Source organism: Callorhinus ursinus, unplaced genomic scaffold (genome assembly GCF_003265705.2).
Source record: "Callorhinus ursinus isolate GAN/ISIS: 27379988/994484 unplaced genomic scaffold, GSC_fseal_2.0 scaffold56, whole genome shotgun sequence".
Taxonomy (NCBI): Eukaryota; Metazoa; Chordata; class Mammalia; order Carnivora; family Otariidae; genus Callorhinus; species Callorhinus ursinus.
In genome coordinates, this window is record NW_027397118.1 from 3303131 (window position 1) to 3327499 (window position 24369).

Below are 24369 nucleotides of genomic sequence, written 5' to 3' on the forward strand. Positions count from 1 at the left end.
GAACTGGTGTGGTTGAACTTGATTAGAAGGTGGTCATCCAAATGACCCACCATGGGCTTCTCTTGAGTTCTTTTTGCTTGTCATTGGAATTGCAGGTGACAATAAAAATTTCGTTTAGAGAGAATAACATGTGTGAACCCTGAGGGGCTGTGGACTCCGGTTTGAACACAGTATTCTAGATGTATTCTCCTAATGACCTTTCCATCTCCCCTGCCAAGCCGCCTTCCTTTGCCCCGTGCCCCACGCACCATCAGAGGGTGTTCAGTTTCAAAAGCCCAAATGGACAATCAGGACACCTGGGCTCTAGTTCTAGCTGTAGCCCTCACTAGCTTAGACTCTGGCCAAGTCTCCTCTCAGATCTCTCCATCTCTACCAACCCAAGACAAGCCACCACCACCTCCTGCCACAGCTGGAATGACCCCCCCCCCCGACTTGCCAACCTGCTTCCGTCCTTGGTCCCTCTCCCACCCACTCTTCACCCAACAGAGGGTGGTCTCCTTAAATTATAAATGAATCATGTCACTTCCTTGTTTAATGCCCTTCCATCGGGGTTCTACTTTTATTTAAAATAAAACCCATGACCTATCAAGCTGTATGTGATCCTGCTCTCTCTCTCAAATTCACATCTCACTCCCTCTCATGCCCCATGCCCCAGCCCCAGAACTTTATTGTCGTTCTTCAAACTGCCTTGACTCTTTAAATCAGGCTTTTAAGTGGGTTTTTTCTCTATGTGCAACATTCTTGCTGCTTCCACCACTCACCCTTTCTCTCTCTCGTTTCTTATTATCCTTTAGACCCTAGCTTAACTCCCCGCTATTTCAGGTGGATCTTTTTGGATCATACTGCCTGGATTAAATTCCCACAGACATTCTCTGTCTCCATCTTTGGTTAAACCTCCTCACACCACAATTCAGTTGTGCGATGTGGGTGTACTCTCGTCTTCGGGTCTGTCTGCCTCCGCTGGGAGGGCAGAGATACCGTGTGTGCCTTGTGGTTCCGGCATCTCCCATACCTAGGACAGCGCTCGCACAGAGGATGTATTAAATTATTTAATGAATGTTTCTGAAGGAATGAAAGCCTTCCATTGGGGTCATTTTTCTGGACTTCATTTTTTTTAATTTTTTTTTTTAGCTGTGAGGTGGAGCTAATCATATCTGCTTTCTTCGACATCATTTGCTTAGCACAGAAAAGCCGGTTTTGCAGTCAGACCACGTGCTAGGGTACCAGAGACACAGAACGTCTTGAACAAGTTCAAGGGGTCTTAAAGAGGGTCAAGTGCTGCAGGCTTGGTGTCAAGAGCTGGGTGGAGAATGTGTGGAGTCGGGACTGACTGTACTCCGGAGAGCTTTGCCTCTAGAGCACTAACAGCCCAGCACGCCAGGTGCTTTCTCTCTCCCACTCCTGATGGGGGGAGTGCCTGTGATTCAGAAGAGCATACTTTAGGTGTGCTTATTGGACCATCATGGGCATCTACTTGGGAAAGCCTAGGTCTTTCTACTACCTCCCCACTTTGCCTCTTCTTTAACATAGCTTCTTGTATACCCTCTCCTCAGGTTCATTTTGGAGATTCCGATGGAGTGAATAGTTTGGTTCATCAGTTCATTCCTTCAGGGAACTCATAATGAGCACCTGCTATGTGCTGAGCTCTGTTCTAGGTGCTTCTGAAGGATTGAGAATTTCGTTTCTGCTGCCTCTGACCCTGACGTAGGCGTGGGGTTTGGAGTGCTGATGGCTTTACTGCAGAATCTTTCCCTGACAGAACTCTGGCACATAATGACCATGTGGGAAGGTGCAAAGGATGCCGGAGCGGGACTTAGGGACCTCACCTTCCTACCTCATTGTACATTAACAGTGTGACATTGGGCAGGTCTCTCCACCTCTCTAAATCAAGGACTTCCTATTGTGACAGAGAGGGTTATAAATTCCTGCTCTACCTACTATTTTGGGTCCCTTCCAGACTTGAAAAAGATAATGAATATAAGGGAGCCAAGATGAAGTATAGAGCAAAATGAAAATATAATTAACCAAATTATACATTTTACAACTGAATGGCTATAAACTACTAAGCCGTAGTAAAGAGAAAGAAATTAATGTTGATTACATATTTTTGGTGTTACCAAGTCTGTGCTAGACACTTATGTACAACACTGGCACCTTCACCAAAAAACCATTTTATGAAGAGGAAACTGGGACCCAGAATGTCTAGGTCACTTTTTAAAGATTGTGCAGATAGTGAGCAATGAGGTCAGTCCTCAAACCAGATCTGGGTGACTTTCAAGGCCAGGATTTGCACTGCTACAGGCATTCCAAAGCAACCAAACACTGTGTACCATTGTAGAGGGTCATTCAGCCGCTACTTAAAGGCTTCCACATGTGTGTGGTCTGGTTTCTTCGAGGTCCTGACCCTGAGGACAGGTGGACCCAAGGTCAGAACATCTCTCTATTGGCAGGGTTAGATCTGTTGTCATCCCTCCATCCAGCTGGAAGTGCCCTCTAGAAGTCATGAATTTGCAGGCAATGGGGAAATGTCTGGAAAAATCCGTTTCTCCTTTCAATCTGGGTTCCTCCAAGTCACTGTGGTGGGCTGTCAACCTCCCTCTCTGCTGGAAACTCCATCACACTGACAACTACTTTCTGAATTCTGAGGACAGCTCTCCATTCCATTGATAATGGACTCACGGGGTCACGGCTGCATCGAGAGAGATGAAGCCTTGTAGCAATTTGGTAGCAGCTAACACCCCAAATATCCCGCGCTTCATCTGTATTCATTCTCCCCCAGTGCCGTGGATAGCTTCTGCAGACTCAAGTTTATCTCAGCCTCAAAGCTAATAGAGTTAAACCAGCTGGTCAATTTAAACATGAGCAGAACCAGTGAGATGTTACTGTATTCTGAGGCAGTGCTAACAAACTTTAATAGATTTCAGCTAACAATTTGGTATAAATTAGACATTGCACTGCTGCTGAGGTAATAACTTTTGGCACTAAATAACAGAAAATCAAGCTCTGTGATGTGCTTCAAAAGCACCTTCATCGAGCCTCTGAGATTCAGGCAGATTTCACTATTGATTACAGCTTACTCTTCCCCAAGCTTTAAGAAAACAGTCAAGTGCTCCAAAATACACCCCCAAAGGAGCCCAGACTTTTTCTCCCACTGGCTCAACAGCTCATTTACATGAAGAGGTTTTGGAATCCAAATGGGGGACAAGGTGGCTGGGGGGCCTCCAATGGGTGAGTCAGGAGCTAAGAGGTTAGATGATCCTCTCAAGGGCATGCAAACATTTGTTCATACTTTTCTGGAATCTTCCAGAATGTTCAGCCTGAATTCATTTCAATTTGATCCTATTTACAATAAAATCCATAAATAGCAAACTCTGTAATTAACCTGGGATAGGCACTAGTCAGTTGAGTGGGTAACAAGAGGTCTGGACATGGCATTAAGAGAACTTGTTCGGGTCCCAGCTATGACACTAATTATACATGTGACTTTGGGCAAGTCATTTAACTCACCAAAACCTAAAGGCATTTAACTTCCCTCACCTACCTGCCTTAAAGCATTGTGCTGAGGCAAAAGGAAATGGGAGAATCCCTGTGAAATTGTGTTGGGGGTGGGAAACACTATCCAAACATAAGCTGTGAAATACAATAGGGCCACATGACCTTATGCAGGGGTCCTGAGGTTCAGTGTTGCCATCATAGGCTTCAGAAATGGCTGGAACATTTCCTGTTGTAGATACATTATCCCCTACCCACAGTTCCTGGCACCCTCCTCTCTCCCTCCACTCTGTACATGCGGGACCTTCACAGACTTAGAACCATGCTCAGGGCAAGCACTGTAACTTCTGTATTGGTCTTCACAGGGGTCAGGAGATTGCTCCAAGAACAGAACAGAACTCTGCATGAAGTCATTATTATTGAAGCATTTACCATATTTCATTGCATCTAAGACATGCCTTTTTTTTCTTCACAGTTTAACATCTCTGGGTTGGGATGTGTCTCCCCATCACTGTCGGGTCAGAGTTTAATTAGTATCTTTTTCTTTCTTAGTGGTACACAGTAATGAAGCATCTTACAATTGGGATCATCTTAAATGTGCTTTCCATCGTGAGGGGACAGCCAGGTGGACCCTGAAATGGGAATAAGTTAGTGGGACACTGTTGGCATAGTTGTTCTAGGCACAATTATCTAAATATAGGCAAATAGAAATTGTCATATATGTTCCCAAAGACCTGGACTCTCTGTCCTTGATTTTTTTTTTTAAATCAGTCCCTCCATCTTTACCTTCATCAAGGACTGTATTCATTTCCCAGGGCTGCTGTAACAAAATACCACAAACTTGGGTGGCTTAAAGCAAGAGAAATTTATTCTCTCTGCAATTCTAGAGGATATAAGTCAGAAAACATGGTGTTGGCAGGGCCATGCTCTTTCTGAAGGATCTAGGTGAAAGTATGTTCCATGCCTTTCTCTTAGCTTCCCTGACTCATAGACACTCCACTCTAATCTCTGACTCTCTGATCTCCTGGCATTCTCCCTGTGTATCTGTGTCTCCTTTCTTCTTATGGGGATACCAGTTACATTGTATTAGGGTCCACCCTAATTCAGTAGGACCTCATCCTAACTCGATTACATCTGCAAAGACCCTATCTCCAAATAGGAGGTCAGAGTCACAGGTTCTGGGGGCTAGTACTTCAACATATCTTTCTGGGGGACACAGTTCAACTCAGAGACATTGATGATGCATCTCAAGAAAAAGTCTTAATGGAAGCTGGTGCTACTTTGATAACATGGGGATCAAACCTTCCTACCACCAAACAGATCTACATTTTACCTACTAAGAACAAAAACCATGGCACCATCTTCAGTGTGAAAAACTCAAATACCTGACTTCCCTCTGGACACTTTCTTATTTCTTTGTTGACCTAAGTGATTTTGATGTCAAGGTGGAAGCTTTATTGGTGGAAACAGGTTACCTTCACCAACATCTCTAAATGTAATCGTTGGTGGCAAAATTAATGTTCTGGAGTATGGGGGTGGCAGCAGTAGCAAATAGAGAAGTTTCAAATAATTTACCAGCCAATTGTCATCATTACTATTGGTATAAAAATAGCTAGTTAATTCCTCAGGTTATTCCCACTAGAATTTCCTGGCACTTTTGAAAGTCATCATAAAATAATAACAGCTGGGTCACCTGGGTGGCTCAGGCTGTTAAGCGTCTGCCTTCAGCTCAGGTCATGATTCCAGGGTCCTAAGATTGAGCCCCGCATCGGGCTCCCTGCTTGCAGGGAGCCTGCTTCTCCCTCTCCTCCCCACTCATGCTCTCTCTCGTTATCTCTCTCTCTCAAATAAATAAATAAAATCTTAAAGAAAATAATAACAGCTAACATTGACTGAGTACTCACCGTGTTTTAGGCATTATGCCACCCAGCTTAAATGTATTGTGAACTCATTCAATCCTTAAAATAACTCCATGAGGCAGGAACTATTATTATACTCGCTTTACTTAGGAGGACACAAAGGTTAGGAGAACTTACATGGCTTGTTCAGGATCACAAGACTGGTGAGTGCCAGAGATTCACACCTAAGAGGTCTAGCTCTGAAGCTCATGGATGTAACACTCCTCCTACTTCCCTTCAGTGCAGCCCCCTCATTTTACACCAGAAATGGGAAGTGATGTTCCCAAGGTCACGCAACTAGGAGATAGCAGAATTGCGAAAGGGACCTAGAATCTTCTGATTCCCAGTCCAGTGCTTGCTTTTCTGCTTTTTGTTTTCTCAAGGCTTTGTCAACATTCATAGCACAACGAAATTTTCCAGCTTGGCATCTGACCCTCATGCCCAAGAGCAGGCCTCGAGAAGTGCATGAGGAAGTCTAGTTGGCAAAGGCTTGTTGAGTGGCGCTGACCCTGCTCAGTGGCCATCAGACCCCGAGAAGCCCAGTCATTACTCAGGAGCATCTGGAGCGTTGTGGGCACAGAGGTACCCATCTAATCGAAAATTGGTATTAGGGACCTATATCATTGCCACAGAGCTACTACCTCTGCTCTGTCCCAGCTGACCATTGGGTGACCGAGACTGGAGCTGGAAAAATGCTGGTGGGCCACTTCTCTGAAACTGAAAGGCTAGATTCTGAACGGGGAAAATCATCTCCTGTGTCGGGTCCTCACAAAGCTAGAATGTTGTCCCGGCACCCTTGGTCCCACCTGGAGAAGGCAACTGGGTGGCTGGGGGTCCGGGGTGGGAGGGAGATTTCTCAAGTATATACTTTAGCATTTTGCACCCTGCAAAATGTATTAGATATTAAATTTTTTAAAAAGATCTGAGGCCCTGCCTTGGATTCATGAGAAAATACTGAATACATTGTAATCAATTAGTGGGGTCTCCCAGGCACACAGGATAAACGCAGTGTCTGCCCGTGGGCTGTGCATTTCTTACCTCTGGACACTAGTCATGATATTCATAATTTATACCTCATGAAGACAGAATTTCTCATTTCCCAGGGAGAAGATTCCAGGGCAGTTGTCAATGTTTTGCACACTCTCCATTTTCTTGTCAAAGCTCACCATGGCTACGTGAGTGTCATAAAATGGGTTTTTCACAACTTCTCGGCTGTTAAGAGGGAAAAATATAGACAAACCCACAGAGATCTTCTTTGTGTCTGACCTCACTCCCTCCAGCTGCCTTCATTGCAAATAGGTGTTGGCATCTCTTCTGCCCCCCGGGGGAGTCCTTCTCTTGTGCTCCCTGGAGCCTCGCTTTCCTCCCTCCTGCAGGAGTTAGCAGTTGTACAGGCCCCTCCTCCATGTTTGGGACCTCAGCCTCCAGCAGGTTTTTAGACAGAAGAGGAGCACAGGTGTGGAGTCTCAGGATGAGCCCATTTTGATGCTTCTGCCTGGAAAAACGGCCCTCAACAAACACATTTGTTGCTCATACATTATCTGTTGGCTATCTACCCACGTGCCCATCTGTTGAGATGGCAATGAGCCTGATCCCAGGCCCCAAAGCCAGCTCTGTTAAACCTAGGTGCCAACCACCAGAGAGCTGGCTGCAAGAGACTTCACCCTCTCAGGACCCCTTCTTCTCACCTCCCCTTGAGAATACTGAGCCTCCAGCATACTTCTGACTTTCTCACCTGGTTCCTGGCTGGAGGTACAACCCCCTTTGGAGACCCCAGCTTGGGATGAGAAAGGCCTGTCCCCTGGATGGCGAGGCCCAGTCTAAGCTGAGACTCTGTGAGGAAGAGAAGAGGTGGTAAAATTGAGATGTGGGCATGAGTTGGGTGGGATCCTGCCTGCCTGCCCTGGGAGCAGAGGGAGACATAAATGTAGAGTAATTGGAAGTAAATCCCGTCCACTGAATCTCATTTGTGTGAGTGTGAGTGTGTGTGTGTGTGTGTGTGTGTGTTGGGGGAAGACAGAATTTATCCACATTGTCAGTAATAAATCAAATGTCTTTATTCCACTCCCTTGTTCCAAAATGGGTTTGTAGGGACAGATAAAATGCCAAGCATCTGTAAAACCTGCTAACAAGGGCATATTCTCATGTCCCATGTTACAGTTGGGCCCCAAAAGGCACCTGGCAGGGAGGAGGAAGATGATTAACTATGGTGTGTGGCTGGCATAATATCAGGTACAGAGCAGATACTCAAAGAAAGCTGTCGAATGGAGAAATGAGTAACAGAGGTCTCCTCATAGAGTAGTTATGTGAATGAAATGTGATGAGTATGTTTACATTAATTTTTGAATATTTACTATATGCCAGGCACCATTCTAGGCTATGTGGAAATAGTATCAAGCAAGATAGACAATATCCTTGCTCCTGGAGAGCTTATCTTCCATCAAGAAACAATTTCACAATGAAAACTGCAGAGCTCAATCACTTTTCCTTTCCTCCTATGGAAAGCAGCAAAATGAAGGAGACTTACATGCATATATATGCTAAGGGCCATTCACCTGTATTTGCCAGATGGTTTCCAAAGAAACTCCCCCTCCATAAACAGATACTCATGCATATAAACATACATAGTCACACACATAAACACACACACACACACACACACACACTATCCTCTTGGACTTGGAATGCTCTTGAATTATACATTATTTTTTCCTATAACATCTGCAAGATACAAACCCACGTGACCTGACTGGGGGTCTGGTCAGGAATCCAGACATCTCAGTTTGTTTGAAGACATTGTCAGGTCACTACTTCAAATCAGAACATATGGGCATTACTTTTCGGTCCCCAAACCTGGGTCTGATTCTGGCTGCATCTGGATCATGGCCTCTGAGTCATGTCCCACTATGCATCTGCTCTAGAAAACCACAGAAATGGAGGATGACTACTGTAGAGTCAGGGTGTGTGAAAGAGAGACATTGGAGAGATCCCTAGACAGGAGATGGGTCATATTCCATTTACTCTATTATCTCATCTACCTTAGAGAGTCTGTGATTCCTAGAACATTCCAGAGCTCTGACCTCCTCAGACTGGTTAGGTGGTAGGAGTTGAAGGGTGGACCCTTGTCCATATGGTTGAAGTCATTTGGTTGTCAGAGAGAGAAGACCATCTACAATTGAGGGACTGCACTCAGGAAAACTTCATCTTCTATGAGGTAAAGACTAAGTCTCCTCTCTTGCATATTTGGACAACTCTGACATGTCTAACACCCAACTTACTCATTAGTAGCCCATAATAGTGTTGCCATGGTGACCATCTCCCATTATGATCAGGCAGATTAAAGAGAAAATGTCTTTGAAGATCTCCATGGCTGATAAGTGAGTGCCCATGGGAGGGAGAAGCTCTGCTTCCACAATGTACTAGGATGGAGGCAGACCCTGAGCCCAGACCATCAGCTCTGTGAATGGTGGCAGGGATAATCTGTTCCATGAAGATAGGGATCTTGTCAGTCTTGTCCGTCCCTACACATCAACAGCTATCACAAAGCTGGTACAAAGCAGGTACTCAATAAAGTAGATGAATGAATGGCTTCATTAATGAATGGTTGCAACTTTTCTCTTCCCCACAATAAAGTGAGGGTGGTAAGGGTATAAGTGGAGCTGCTAACCCTAGTGCAGAGAAACTGGTAGTGTTTTTGGTGGTGATGGGGAGAGGATACTTATCACTAAGAGATAACATACTAGCATGGACAGGTTGCAAAAGTACAGCATAAATCAAATTGTCAAAGATTAAAAAAAAAGTAGTCATCATCAATGTGTTGAGAATATCAATAAACCACTTCCTGCAAGTTTTATGGAAGCATGATTTGGTACTACCTCTTTGGAGAAGAATGTTGGAAGTAAGTTTCATAAAATTTTAAATATATGCAATAGTATAGCTGGGCCCAGCCAAACTGGTGTACATAAACTAGTTTAGCAGTTTATCCTAAGGAAATATCTGAGGGTGTGCCTGGATATTTCATTACTTGGGTGATCACCATGCCTTGTTTAACCTAGAAAAATGTCAGAAATAGCTTAAACATCCTACAATAACATGCTGGATGAGTAAGTTGTGGTCTTTCCCTATCCCGGAATACCATGGTGCCATTTAAATGATGTCGTAGGGGGGCCTGGGTGGCTCAGTCGTTAAGCGTCTGCCTTCAGCTCAGGTCATGATCCCAGGGTCCTGGGATCGAGTCCTGTATTGGGCTCCCTGCTCTGCGGGCTCCACAGGAAGCCTGCTTCTCCCTCTCCCACTCCCCCTGCTTGTGTTCCCTCTCTCGCTGTGTTTCTCTCTGTCAAATAAATAAATAAAATCTTTAAAAAAAATAAATGATGTTGTAGACACGTACTTGTCAACACAGAAGCTTGTGTATTCATGAGGATGAGGTTAGATCCTAGTAACAGAGACCCAAAAAGGTGTTGTAACAAAGCAGGAGTTAGTTTCTTTCTTAAGTGAAAGTTCAAGGCTATGATGAGCGTCTTCAGTCTTCTAGAATTGAGCTTCTAGATTTCTGCTGTATCAGGACTGGTAAAAACCCTTGGCACTGGGTAGGATATCAAAGAGTTGTAAGGAGCATATGGATTTCCTCCACACTGGTTGTCCTTTGTAACAATGCTCTCATTCTTCTCAACAAAATTTGGAGTTGTTCTTGTTGATGCGACTTGGACAAACTCAGGCAGTGCTTATGAAGATTATAGACAACCGTGTTGGGAATATGAGACTCCAGATGGTCATGACTCTGTCTTGGTGATTAGGCAGCTTTAAATTTGTGTTGGTTCTTTCACTTCTGTTGTATTCTCAATAAAGAGTCAAAGTTTGGGGAAAACAATAAATAGTTAAAGTTTGAGAAAATAGTCAAAGTTTGACACCACAAAGTAAATGAAAGGCGTATGTGCTTTCTAAGTTAGGTTTATTTTAGTATTTCCCAGCATAGTCCCATATGTAATTATGTTGGGTGATCTTTGAGCCACCAAGAAGTGATTATAAAGATTTGCTTTACAAGCCCACATTTGCAACCTTCTATGAAAGAGAGGCAGCATTTGCTCATTAGGATGGACCCTGTAGCAAGGAAAGCATCACCAGTCTTACTGGAACACTCAATTCAATCAAATTAGGTAGGAGAGCATTACTTCAATACAAGCTTTGCAAGGCCATGGCCCCAAGCCAAAATAACTGGCACTAAGTGTTGACTATGATTACTTCTGGGAGGCAATAGAGTTCTGGGAATCTGGGTGGGATATGGGAATTAGAGGGTCCCAAAGGACTGAAGTCAGTGGGGATATGGTGACATGTTAATGGCAGTCAGAGCCTGAGTTAATGGGTAGGAAAGGGTTAGGCAGAGCACTGGGCCTGATGGAAACCAGAACAGTTTATCACTTTATACATTTTTCCCTGGTTTTATTGAGATATAATTAACATAGAGTACTGTATTAGTTTAAGGTACACAACATAATGATTTGAGATATATATATATATATATACACACACACACTGCAAAATTATCACCACAATAAGTTTAGTTAACATCCATCACCTCACATAGTTACAATTATTTTTCTTATGATTCAAACTTTTCAGATTTACTCTCTCAGGGATGTTCAAATATACAACACAATATCATTAACTATAGTCACCACACTGTATGTTACATGTCCAGAACTTATTTACCTTATAACTGGAAGTTTGTACATTTTGACCACCTTCATCCATTTCTTCCACTCCCCACCTCTGGTCTCTTCCAACTAACAATAGACATTGTAGTTTATACAATATACATTATACATTTTTGATAGCAACTCCCATTTTACTGATTTTTCATAGGTCCCTTACATATGCATTTTCACCAGAGGTGTTCAGGCTAAAATAGAGAGAGGTCAATAATGAGAGTATTTTACTATATTAGCGGTTCACTGGGTTGAAAGAAATGGCAACCAAATTGAGTGAACTTATGTGCAAAAAAACTTTTGTAAAAGAATCAAAGGTATCACATAAATCCCAGAGTAAGAAGTATGGCTAAGGGACAAGAGACTGGGACCAGGAATTGTAAAGCCATTAGGGGTTGGGTGAGCTTGACTGACCAGCTCTCTCTTGTTGATGATAGAGTACAAAGTCCAAAATGACTGCCACAAAATGGCTGCCCTGGCCACCCTCCAAATCTATGGAATGGTACAGTTTCAGTAGCTGATACTATTTCTTTATGTTCCAATCCAAAAAATCTGAAAAAAAAAATTGAATGTTATTGGTCCAGCTTAGGTTACGGGTTCATCCACTGACCACTCAGCTGTAGTTGAGGAAGGCGGGGGGGGGGGGGGAACGTGAGCAGAGTCTTTGAGGAAAAGACAAAGGCAGATCCTCTAAGAAGTGGAGTAGGTAGAAATGATTACCAGAGAAAATGACTTGCATTTCTAATATATTTACCCAGAAGGAGAAACAGAAGTGTTGAGCTCAAAGTCTAGAGGGTAGATTCCTGAGAGACAGGAGTGTATGCTCTATTTTTCCTCCTTGTGGCTTCTCCATTTACTTCTCTACCACTTTTCTAATTACTACCAGCAGAGCAATCAATACAAGGTTATCAACAATAGGGACAAGTTAATTAAGATGAGCAAATTAATCAGGTAATTAAGTGGCCTTTCCTGAGAAGGTGAGCCTGTTGAGGTGTTAGTGACATTGGGTCACATCAAGTTGTCTTTATGCCAGCTCTTAGGAATCATGGTAACTGTGGATCATGCCAGACCGAACCAAAAATTCATCATCCTCCTTAATGGCCACACAATTTCTCTAGTCTTATTCATAATAAGTCCATATTCCAATACTAACTCCCAGAGCCTTGGTCTCATTCTCATATATGAGCCATTTGTTTCAGTGATAGACATGGGTAGTTAATAATTCAATATTTATTCTTGTCTTTTACCCAATAAACAAAACTCCAATCTATCCCTGGTGGCCCAGCATAAGGACTACATTTCCCAGCCTCCCTTGTAGCTAAAAAATATATAGTGAATTTAAATTTGGAAATCACTGAGTGGTTCTTCTGGGGTTCTTTGAAGGTGCTGATCCAGCTGGGAGATAAGCCCTCTCTATTTCTATTATTATATTTTTCAGTCTATAATTTCCACTCAGTTCTTTTTTTAAGTTCTTTTTCTTTGCTGAGATTTTCTGTTTTTTTTTTTTTTTTATAAATTTGTCTCAAGAAAACTTGTAGTTGATTGTTGAAGCATTTTAATAGCTGCTTTCAAATCCTAGTCAAATCATTCCAGCACCTGATCCAGCTCAGTGCTGGTGTTGGTTGTCTTTTCTTATTCACATTGTGATTTTCTTGGTTCTTGGTATGATGGTTTACTATTGTATCCTGGACTTTTAGCTGTTATTGTTAGGGGATGCTGGGTCTTATTTGTATCTTTTATTTTAGCAGGCTCTTTAGGTTCCTCACACAAGTCTTGGCAAGGGGTGGAGCTGAAATATCCCAGGATGAACATGTCCCATAGCAATTTAATTTTCAGAGCCTTTGTGGCGTTCTTTTGATCTGCTTGTTGTATCTGGTGCTGCTGGGGCTCTCAACTGGTCTCTAATGGAGCTACCTGAGGGTGCAGAGGGCTTTCTCCAGGCCAGCAGAAGGTTGGTACTGGGTGGAGGAGGAGAGTCCCAAGTACCCAGACAAAGAGGGTTCCTGGGATGACCTACTTGTTGGGGCTGGATGTCTCTTAATGGGGTCGGGGAGTTTCAGGCCCTGTAAGTAAGGAGAGCATTTCTCCTGACTTCTTTTTGGGGGAGAGCAAATTGGAACCCACCATACCGGCATTGAACTAAACATCTCTGCTCTTTCCTTATGCAAGAGAAAAAAATTCCATCACATTTAAGCCACTGTTATTTGTGTTATGTGTAACATATGAGAGAAGTTAATCCTGACATAGTATCTAAAAGAGGGAAGGATAGAACTGGTGGTCCTCAAAGTTGGCTGAGCCCTATTTCTCCAGACTGAACAATCTGCCAACTCCATGCCTGTGACTTACACTGTCCTCCTTGGTGACAGGCATCCTTTCCTCTAAAGAGCACCTTCTTGAGCGAAGGGACAGAGTGACCATGTTGAAAGAATTTAAAGTCTGATGAACTTGAGTCTGAATCCCAGCTTCATCACTTACTAGCTCGGTGACCTCATGCAGTCACTTCAGTTACAGCTGTAAAACATGGATAAAATCCCTGTGATTCATGGTTCTTGTGAAGATTAGTAAATCTAATTCACCTAAGACACTTAGTCCCATAGTTTTGATCATCCTCATCACCACCACCATCACCTTCTACCCATAGCAAACATGAAGAGTAATTTTATAAGACATGAGTCACATAAAATGCTGCCTATCAATGATAAGAGCTAACATTTACAGAGAGCTTACCATGAGCCAGACACTGGTTACACATCTTGTGTTCGCTCATTTTATCTACACAAACTGATGAGGTGATTATCATAATCATAGCCATCACTTTCTTTTAATAAATTGAAGAGACTGAGGCTCAAAGGCTGAGAACTTTGAGTAACACAGGGGCAAGAAATGGAGCTGAGACATGATCTCAGGTCCATCCAACTCCAGAGTGAAAGATTTCATCAGGTGGAGTATAGAACTAGGAGAGGCATCTCAGAGTTTGGGGTTTGAACAATTCATTCATTCATTCATTCATTCATTCATTCAACAATTCAGGTAGTATCTGTTGAATTCTTATGCTGTGCCAGTTCTATTTTAGACTCTATACATACAAAGAAGGACAAAGCAGAACATGTCCTCAAGGGGCTTCTGGTGCAATCCTAAGAGATGGACATGTAAAGAAATACACACCATAAAATCTTTGAGATGTGATGACATATGTGTACTTAAGGTTCATCTGCAGATGAGCAAATGAAAGCTGTGAGTTCCAGGGGAGTGAAGGAAAGGCTTAGCCTTCTAGCCCAGAAAGCCCAATTCTGCATTTCCTGAAAGGTCTGTTTTCTAATAGAATTTTGAAGGATCTCTATTTTTCTATTTTGCTTGTGGCAAAGAAGCACGACAGCACTCACCAAATCATACCTGAAAAGAACTTTTATTAGTTGTGAATGAAAGAAACTGCTTGCTGTCAGGTTGAAGCTAGAAAGTACTAGAAGGTCCTTCAGCAGACATGGCGCTTCCCTTTCTAGAGATCAGAGGACATGCCAGGGAAGGTTAGGCTTTTTTTCTGCTTTTGCTATGGCTTCCTGACACCTCGTTTGCCTTTTCTGCTCACAGCTTCCACCAGTAGGCACCAGTAGGTCCACCAGTAGGCACCAGTTAGTTGACTTAATGAGGAAAAGTCCACGTGACAAGACAGATAGAAATTGAGTCAGAAAACTGGAGGCTGGGCTGAAATGGAAATTATCTTGATGATCTTGAATTCTCAAAAACACCACCAGTCATTTCTTTTTCTCAAGAGCAAAATAAGTGTAAAACTTCTGCTCTTTGAAAGACAGTATGAAGAGAACGTAAAGAAAAGCCTTGGGCTGGGAGAAAATGTTGCATTTCATGTAACTGACAGAGACTTGTATCTAGAATATATAAAGAACTCCTACAACTCAATAATAAAAGACAAATTATCCAATAAAAAGTGAACAATAGACTTGAAAAGACAGATCATGAAATAAAATATGCAAATGACCAATAAGCACATTAAAAGATGCTCCCATTCTTAGCCATTAGGGAAATGTAAATTTAAACCACAATGACACACCACTACATATCCACTAGAATGGCTAAAATTTAAAAGACTGGAAAACCAAGTGTTGGAATAGAGTGGAGCAACTAGAATTTCCATCCATTGCTGACAGAGTTGTAAAATGGTATAACCACTCTGGAAACCAGTTAGGAAGTTTCTTATAAACGTTCACATCTCTCATGATCCCGCAATTCCATTCATGGATATTTACCCAAGGCACAAGAAAACATGTCTTGAAAGAAAAAAAAAAAAAACTTGTACAAGAATTTTATAGTAGCTTATTCATAATAGTGCAAACCTGGAAACAACCTAAGTGTCCATTATCTGATGGATGAATAAACAAAATGTGGTATAGCCAAACAATGAAATACCACTCAGCAATAAAAAAGAATCACCAACAGATTCGAGTAAATAATTGAGTAATCTATAGACACCCACAACAAGGATGAATCTTGAAAACATCAAGGCTGAATCCGTGCAAACGAAGCCAAACATACATACTGTATGATTCCATTATACAAAACTCTTTAAAAAAAAATGTCGGTATTGGTTTGCTAAGGCTGTCATACAACTACCACAGACTGGGTGGCTTAAACAACAGAAATTTATTTTCTCACCATTCTGGAGGCTTAGAAGTCTGAGATCCAGTTATCAGCAGGTTTGGTATCTTTGGAGGCCTCTCTCCTTGGCTTGTAGATGGCCGCCTTCTGTCTTCCCTCTAGCATGTCTGTGGTCTAATCTCCTCTTCTTATAACGACAGTTATATTGGGATAGGGACCATCCGTATGACCTCATCTTACCTTAATTGCCTCTCAAAAGTCCCTATCTCCCAATATGGTCACATTCTCTGAGGTACAGGGGGTTGGGACTTCAACATATGAATTTTGGGAGGGACACAGTTCAGCCCATAACATGACAGAAAGTTGCCTTGGAGCCAGAGGTGAAAAGGAGTTTGACTACAAAGGGACATGAAGGAACTTTTTAGGGTAGAAATTATATAGTGATTCTATATTTTAATTGTTCTGTGTCTTAAATTGTTAGTGACACAGGACACATACATTTGTCAAAACTCATTGAAACAAATACTTAAGATGAATACATTTAATTGCATGTAAATTATACCTCTAGATAATTGATTTAAAATTAAAACCTTCACAATAGTTTTAGAATTTTGAATCATAAAAATAACAGTTGTGCATGGTAGAACACTTAGATTATAAAATAAGTAAAAAAAGCAAGCAACTATAATCACCTATGATTGTACCCCTGTCATAATTGTGTTATATGTCATTAAGATACTTACATATTACATATTTGTACATATATATCTTCTAATGGCAAAATACAACACACACTTGTTTGCAAGCTGTTTTTTTTACTCACTAATATAAGCACCATTCATTGTCATTAAGTTTTATTTTATTACTTCATTTTGAATAATTTTATAAATTGTGGACCATCACTTAATTAGCTGGTCTTAATTGTTTGATATTTAGGTCATTTGTGATATTTCTTTTCTTATCATAAGCAGAGCCATGGAGTCTTATAGTTAAGTCTGTGCACAAATCTATAATTATTTTCTTTTTTTTTTAAAGATTTACTTATTTATTTGAGAGAGAGCACACGCGTGGGGGAGGAGCAGATGGAAAGAGAGAGACAGAATCTTCAAGCAGACTCAGCACTGAGCATGGACCCCAACTCAGAGCTCAATCCCACGACCCTGAGATCATGACCTGAGCTGAAACCAAGAGTCAGCTGCTCAACCAACTGAGCCACCCAGGCACCCATATAATTATTTTCTTAAGATGCATTCTAGAGGCAGAATTTTTGGGTCAAAGTTTAGACAGAATTTAAGGCTTTTGATAATTATCTATGGTATCACTTGTTATTGGAAAAAAATCTGAACTATAACTAAATGAAGTATTTAGAAATATGTTTGCCAATTGAGAGGAGGAAAATTGTACCTCACTGCTGTTTTAGCTGGTATTTCTTTGAATGCTTCCACCAACCTATCCTTCTGATCTTGGCTATGAAGAGATTGGACTCAAAAATTTAACAAGACTGAGTTCAAAGGACAGAGCAGGAACAAAGATGGATGACTTCTGACTCTCCAAATCTCCCTGCCCCGGGGTCAAGCGGCTAATATTGGCTCTGACACTAAACAGATCCCCAGGCAAAGGGAGTTTCTGAAGCACATCCTTAGTTCAATTACAACCCTGGCCAATGGGTAGGAAAAATGCGCAACAACCCTGGTCCAACTTCAGGCAGTTAACACGTAGGGAAAGTGAACTCAATTACACTGAAGGGATACAAGCTAGTATGGTCAACACCCATCCCATCGTCATTTCCTTTGCAAGCATAGAGATCTATTAACACTTTCATCCAGTTACTGCTTTCCCTTGGGGAATCAACAGCCACCACCACAACAAAAAGGGAAACATCGGTGCTCAAAGGACCATCACTCTTAAATGAAGGGAGAGTGAGACCAAATAAATGCTTTTGAGTAATTATGGAAAAACAAAGCACTAGCTGGTTGGGAGAGAAACAGATTTTTCTTTTTTACCACATTCGAAGCTCTTGCTCCTGCCCCTGACTTTCTCTCCACTTTCCTGATGAAGGGGAAGGTCTGTTCATCCTTCAGGCTGGAAGAAAAACTTGAGACTGTAAGGCTCCATAAAGGCAGAGCTATTGGAGCTGATAAAAGAACAATGTCGTGTATTGTGAACATGAGAAATGATGAGGTCAGAACCACCGCAGGGACAAGAAAATATATATTTATGTAAAAGGCAGTAAAATTTGTCTGCAATTAAGTTTTACCAAAACCCTCAAATCTGTTGTTTGGTTTTAAGCAGATGTTGAAAAGGTTTATCCTGGATTCTGTCTTTATTGATATGATGTCTTTTGATCTGCAGCCAAATAAGAAATCTGGATGTTATTTTGGATTTGGAAATTTCCTTTAAATAAACATATTAGTTAAGTATGTAAATCTGCTTATCATCACTTTGGGCATATTGCCAGAGTGGGAAACATCTGGGACCTGGTGTCAGCCGACTTATTAATTCACACTTAGAGTATGTTTCACCCACGTTATTGCTGAATAATGTTATCTTGATTGCCTAAGTCAGCTGTGTCTTGACAACAGTTCGTTACAAGTTTGAGGTTTAAATTTTGACTCATGAGAAATACACCAAGCAAGGCCTGCCTGGGCCCAGCTATTTGGGCTTCCAGCCCCCTTCAGGATTGATTTCGGAAATTAATTGTTAACATTTTGGATTATAAATGGTGGAGATCTGTGTTATTTATCTGAACTGGCCAGCATGTAATTCTGGGAAGGGATTATATGACCTCCTCCTGATAGGCACTGAAGTGGGGTCATTAATACAACTTTCTGCCATAAAGCTCTTGCCACTTTATGGAAGTGCCTTTCCCTCCAGTTAAAACGATACACAGTCAACTTCAACCTTTAAATCTAGAGTGAATCATTTTGTCCAGTGGGCTGGTAGATGATGAATGGCTGCCGCCTAGCATGCTCACTAATACAGGTAAGAGAGCATATAAATCCAGGGAGTGCAGTGTTCCTCACACTCTTCCAGGCCAGGAAATGAGCACCAGGGAATGGATGTGTTTGGAGAGCACCTTAATGAATGGAGTGCCCAACAGAGAAAATGGTTCTAGCCTTTGGTGGATGGAGCAACTGGAATTCATGTTCCTAGGCCCAGGAGAAGTGAGTTATGGGAAATAGGAATTTCAGAGAAGCTGTGATATGTGTGTCTTCTGGTTGGTCCTTACAAAACATCTGCAAGACTTCCTTGGTGTATGAGCTAGGGTAGGAAGGACTAGCTACTGTAACAAAGACCCCTCAAACTTCAACAATAAAAAAAAAAAAACCTTATGGGATGCAGCAAAAGCAGTAGCAAGAGGGATGTTTATTGCAATAAGTGCTTACATTAAAAAAGAAGAAAGATTTCAAATAAAAACCTAATGTTACACCTCAAGGAGCTAATCCCAAGTTAGGAGAAGGAAAGAAGGAACATGAATGAGATGATTTTAGCTCCTGTGAAATACAAGGAAGGGGAACATTCTGGAGTAGTGAGGTAGGAAGTGATGGGCAGCAGCAGGTCTATATTGGAGAAGGTGATCAAGGATGACCTCTCAGAGGAGGTGACATTTGAACTGAGATTTGACAGATGGGGACTAACCTGCCATGAGAGACAAAACAGCCAATGCCAAGCAAGACCCAGTGGCAGGAACAAGCCCGGCATGTGGGATGAAATTAAAGAAGGCCAGTGCAGCTAGGAATAGGGGGCAACTTTTTAGGGAAGAGGCTGAAGAGACAGGGGGTGTCAATCACAGAGTCATAAGGCCATGTTCTGGAGTTCGCATTTTTATAATACAAGAAAGGGGGCAAGTGACAGGAAATAAATTGAAGCTCCTCGCTACTTTCCACTTAATCACCCTCCTTTGCATTATTGCTTCTTAGGCATTTTCACTTTGCTGTCCAGTAGCTTCAGCTGTTCTCCCTCATACACATACAATTCTCTGTCTCCTCAGAGCTTACCTGCCCCTCCCCCCTCCACTCTGCTCATGTATTTACCTTCTGAATGTCTTCTCTTTGGCATCCAATTTCCCAATATGGTGTTTACTCTGCAGAGTTGCAGTCTAATGAGGAAGGAAGGTTTGAATGGTCTCTGGCCTCATTCTGACAATTGGCAATTATCAGACACCACGTGAGCTGTCTAGTTGGAGGAGATGGACCAGTTGAACCCATGTCTTCCTTTTCTCATGAGGGGCGCTCATTATCTTGGTCTTTCCCTTTCCCTTTCCCTTGAAGCTTTCGGGGAAAGAGATGAGCCTATGAGTGAAAAGGAGTAAGAAGGAAGAAAGGAAAGATTGGGAGCTGTCAAGGCCTGGGAGAGTTTAGAGAGAAGGGTCAATGTCAGCCAGAGATGCCCTTGCCTGACCTCTGAGCTGAGAGAAGTTATCTCTGGCCACTGAGTATATTTCTCTTTTCAGTCCTCAAGGTTTTCTTCCTTCTGACCTTCATCTGTGGATTTGAGAAAAAACAACCATTTAAGAACTTAAAATGTAAACTCACTCTGATTAAAGAATAAAAATAATGGTGTCCCCTCTCTCCCTACACACACACACACGCGCGCGCGCGCGTGCTCAGATGTTTTGTCAACAGTTGGTAAAAACTGGTTGCTGGATTCCACTCTGCCATAGGTCAGGTATATTCTATCTTTTTACTGGAGTGGAATATGACTTCTCTGGAGTCCCTGCTTTAGGGTTTTTTTTTTTTCTTTTTTTAAGAAGAAGAAAATAAGTTATAGGAATAATGCAGCAAGTTAGAGCAATGAATGGATGGAATCCTAGAGGAGAAGGGCAGGTAGATCTGGGCTTCTTGCCTAGAAAAAGAACATGTCTTTTATCTTAGAAAGAAAAAGATGACACTTAATTTCAGGTTTCCATAGGAGAATAGGAGGATAGAATGAGCCCCAGATTTTTCCAGATTCCCTTGAGGAAGACGGCTCTAGGTGATTTCTTAGATACTCAGGATATCTTAGGTACCCAAGCTTACTTGTTTTCACCTATTGTGATGGTTAGAAAAGATTCTTTTATCTTCCAAATTCCTGCTGAGGAGTTAGACCAAGTTAAACAGGATCCCCATACAGATGACTTCAGAGACTCAGGAACAAATATATCCTTTGCCCTTCAAAATATGATCTGAAGACCTGCCAGATATTACACAATCATTAAGAATTTATTGATCATTCATTCACTGTTGGATCCACATCCAACACCTAACAATGGTATCTGGTTGGGAAATGGAGTCACATTTTTACTCTATTAGGATTCCTTTCATTTCAAATGATGGAAAACCCAATCCTAACTGACCAAAACAAAAAGATAAATTACTGATTCACATGAGTGAAAAATCCGGGGATGGGGTTGTGTATATTAGTTGTTGAGGAATGAGAGCTCACCTCAACATAAAGAAGCTTAAAACAACTTATTTAGCTCAAAATCTGTGGGTCAGCAGTTAAAGGTGGGCTCAGTTGGAAAGTTCTTCTGGTCTCCACTGGGCTCCCTCATTCATCTGCTGTTAGTTGTGAATGGGCTTCTGGCAGGTGGCTAGGATGCTTGACTGTCCTCCACATCATTTCTCACCTTCCAACAGGCTAGCCCAGGCTTTGCTGAACGGCAGCAGGATTCTGAGAGTGAAAATGTACACCATCACTTTCACTGCATTGCGTTGGCCAGAACTAGTTGCAAGACCAGCCTATATTCAAGGGGTACGAAATAATCTTCGTCTCCTGATGCTCTCAGCGAGATAAAGTTATTGGCTAACTGGCTCATGTGCATATAACTAAACCAGTCTCTGTGGCCAGAGGGATGCAGTACATTGTCTGGCTCAGGCCTGGCCACATGTTCTGTCCTTGCACCAGGAATGGAGCCCCACTGAAAGTGTAAAGCCTTTGAGTAGAGCGTGTTGGAACCTCAAAATCAGTGGCTCTTGCCAGAAGGAATAATGGGGGCTGCTGGTGAAAGTGATGATGGTAGGATGAGAATAGACATCTATAACATGCCATCATAGAACACAACACAGTTGCTGAGGCTCCATTTGCTCGTTATATAGAATCATGCAGTAGGTTAGAAGCGCAATGCATTCACATCGGAACCCAGATCCTCAGATACCAAATCCTACATTTTGGCCTGAATTATTTTTCTCCTTCAGCACTGGGCATAATTCTATATGATACGAGGAATAGATGGTCCTGCCTGGAGGGGTTTTTACTTTGTAATAGAAACATCACCCTGATGGCAGCCTTGGCTTTTCACAATCATCTTCTACACGTTGTGGGATCAATACACTTTCAAATACTTGCCCATTCACTAAGGCATTATCTCCCCAAACTTCTTTGTCCCTGCTTATATTTGTCAACTTTACAATCCTTTTATTACCAGCAAAAGCTTTGGGAAGCAACAAATAAAAGCAGGGATTATAAAAGGATTCTTATTAAAGCATGCTTTCTTTGAGGCACAGAGTACAAAGCCCTCCGTTCTCCCCTTGTGAAAAGATGTGTTTTCTTGTTTAATTAGAACAGACCTCCATTCCATTAGAAGAGGACAAGTGGAGCAGCAGGATTGAGACTCCAGGCCCCAAGAAAAAAAAAGGTTTATTTATTTCAGCTCCAACCAACTTGAAGAGCGTATTTTAACCTTGTGAAATATATTCTATCATATTTGGGATGAATGAATACATGTAAAGCACCACATCCCTGCCACATAGTAATTGGTCATAATCTCCATTTTTGTTGTTGGTTTTGTTTTTGTTGTTGTTGTTGCTTTGCAATTAAAGCCTGTGTTGGAGAAATGCAAAGCCAAGTGCATCAATTAGGGTCCTAGCAGGAAACAGATGGTACACTCAATTTGGATAATTCGAGGGGAGCTTAGTAAAGGGATTGTTTGCAAAGATGCGAGCAGGGTTAAAGGAAGCCACAAGGGACAGTGTTGTACCCCAGAGTTAGCAGTGTGGGCAATTGTCTCACTTTGAGTGGAAGTTGGCAATCTACGGCCCATGGGCCAAATTTGGCCTGCTACCTGTTTATGAAAATAAAGCTTTATCGAAACACACCTATCATCTGCCAACTGCTTTCACAGTTCAAAGGCAGAGTTGAATAGTTGCCTCGGAGACTGTGTGGCCTACAACCCCTAAAATATTTCCTCCAGCCCTTTACAGAAAAATGTTACATCAGGGCCGGGACAATGCATGGACCCGAGGGTCTCAACTTCCTTAACTTTTGCACCTAGCCACATAACTTGTCTTAGTCTCAGCCTGGTTTGCTGATCTTGGATGCAGAGAATAGCTCTATAGAGAAGGCTGCCTGGCAGGAGCTGTGACTTTCTGGAGAGAGATGTAATCAATACATGGCAACTCTGCAGATATGGAGATAGTCATGAACCCTGCAGCCTACCTGCAAACACTCAAATGGCCCGAACCACTTGGAAGGTGCAGGGCCAGGGAGGCAGTGGATAGGGTCCATAAAGCTCAGCCTCCTGGAGAACAGGGTAGGTTGAAGAAGGGTGCAGAGCATCCTCAGCGGCAAACCTGAGGACAGAGAAGAAAAGGGGTAAGTGAGAGAACTTGCTCCAAATCTGAAAGGGCCCCAGCTACTACAAAATCACAGTCTGGGGCAAGGAAGGAGGACGGCAATCATACAGCCCAAAGAAACTACATTATCAACACATCGAGTCATTTTGGTATATACAGTTGTTTTGATGTGCACGATATATACAATTTTGATTTGTGAATGCTACCTCAATAAAGCAGGAAGAAAAAAAAAAAAAGACCCTGCATTAAAAATTGGATCCAAGGAAGGAAAGTTGCTGGCTCATTTATTCAAACAACACTTATTTTGCCCTTCAGAAATAGGAAACCCCTCCCAGTTCTGAGGGTGAACCTTCCCTTCTCCATCCACACATCTCTATTATTAAATGATGATTCTGTGACTGTGTATGTAAAGTTTGTTTTCCCCACTGTAGGCTCTACCGTTCACCAATCTAGCCCCATCCCCAGTCCAGGGTGGCATATAGCAGTTGTTTAATAAATGTGTGTGGAAGAAGGTCACCAAAGACAGAATATGTGAAATAATTACACCTAAAACTAACACAGTAGGTCTATGGAATGCAGGGTATATGGGCAAAGGGCAAACATGAAGAGTAACAATATGAAAGTTCTCTTACCAGAAGCAATTGGGACAAATAGGTAAAGTTGAAATTTGGAATGATTAAAAAAACACATACCTTAAATATTTAACTTCTTTTTAAAGTCAAAACATATATATTATTTTCCCAAGCATTTGATGTAGGACTTGACCTCTTTTTTTTTTTTGTATGTCTATATCAGATTGCTGAGAATTCTAGATTATCTTTCTTGCATAAAACTCATTCACAATGCATTATCTAGGAGTTTCAGTTTCATGTTCTTTAAAATGGAATGTGAAACCTTAAGAGACTTAGAGAATATTCTGAGGGCAGTTTCCACGGATAGGGCAGTTTCACAATTTTCCTCAAATTTTAATAAATGTGCCAACACTCTTTTTAGTGGCTTTTCCTTATCAAACGTTTCCAAAGCTTACAATCTAGTTTTCACAGAAATGTCCCTTTCCTTTGCTGCTCACATGGCATTAATATACATCACAATCCTAGGCACAACTAGAAA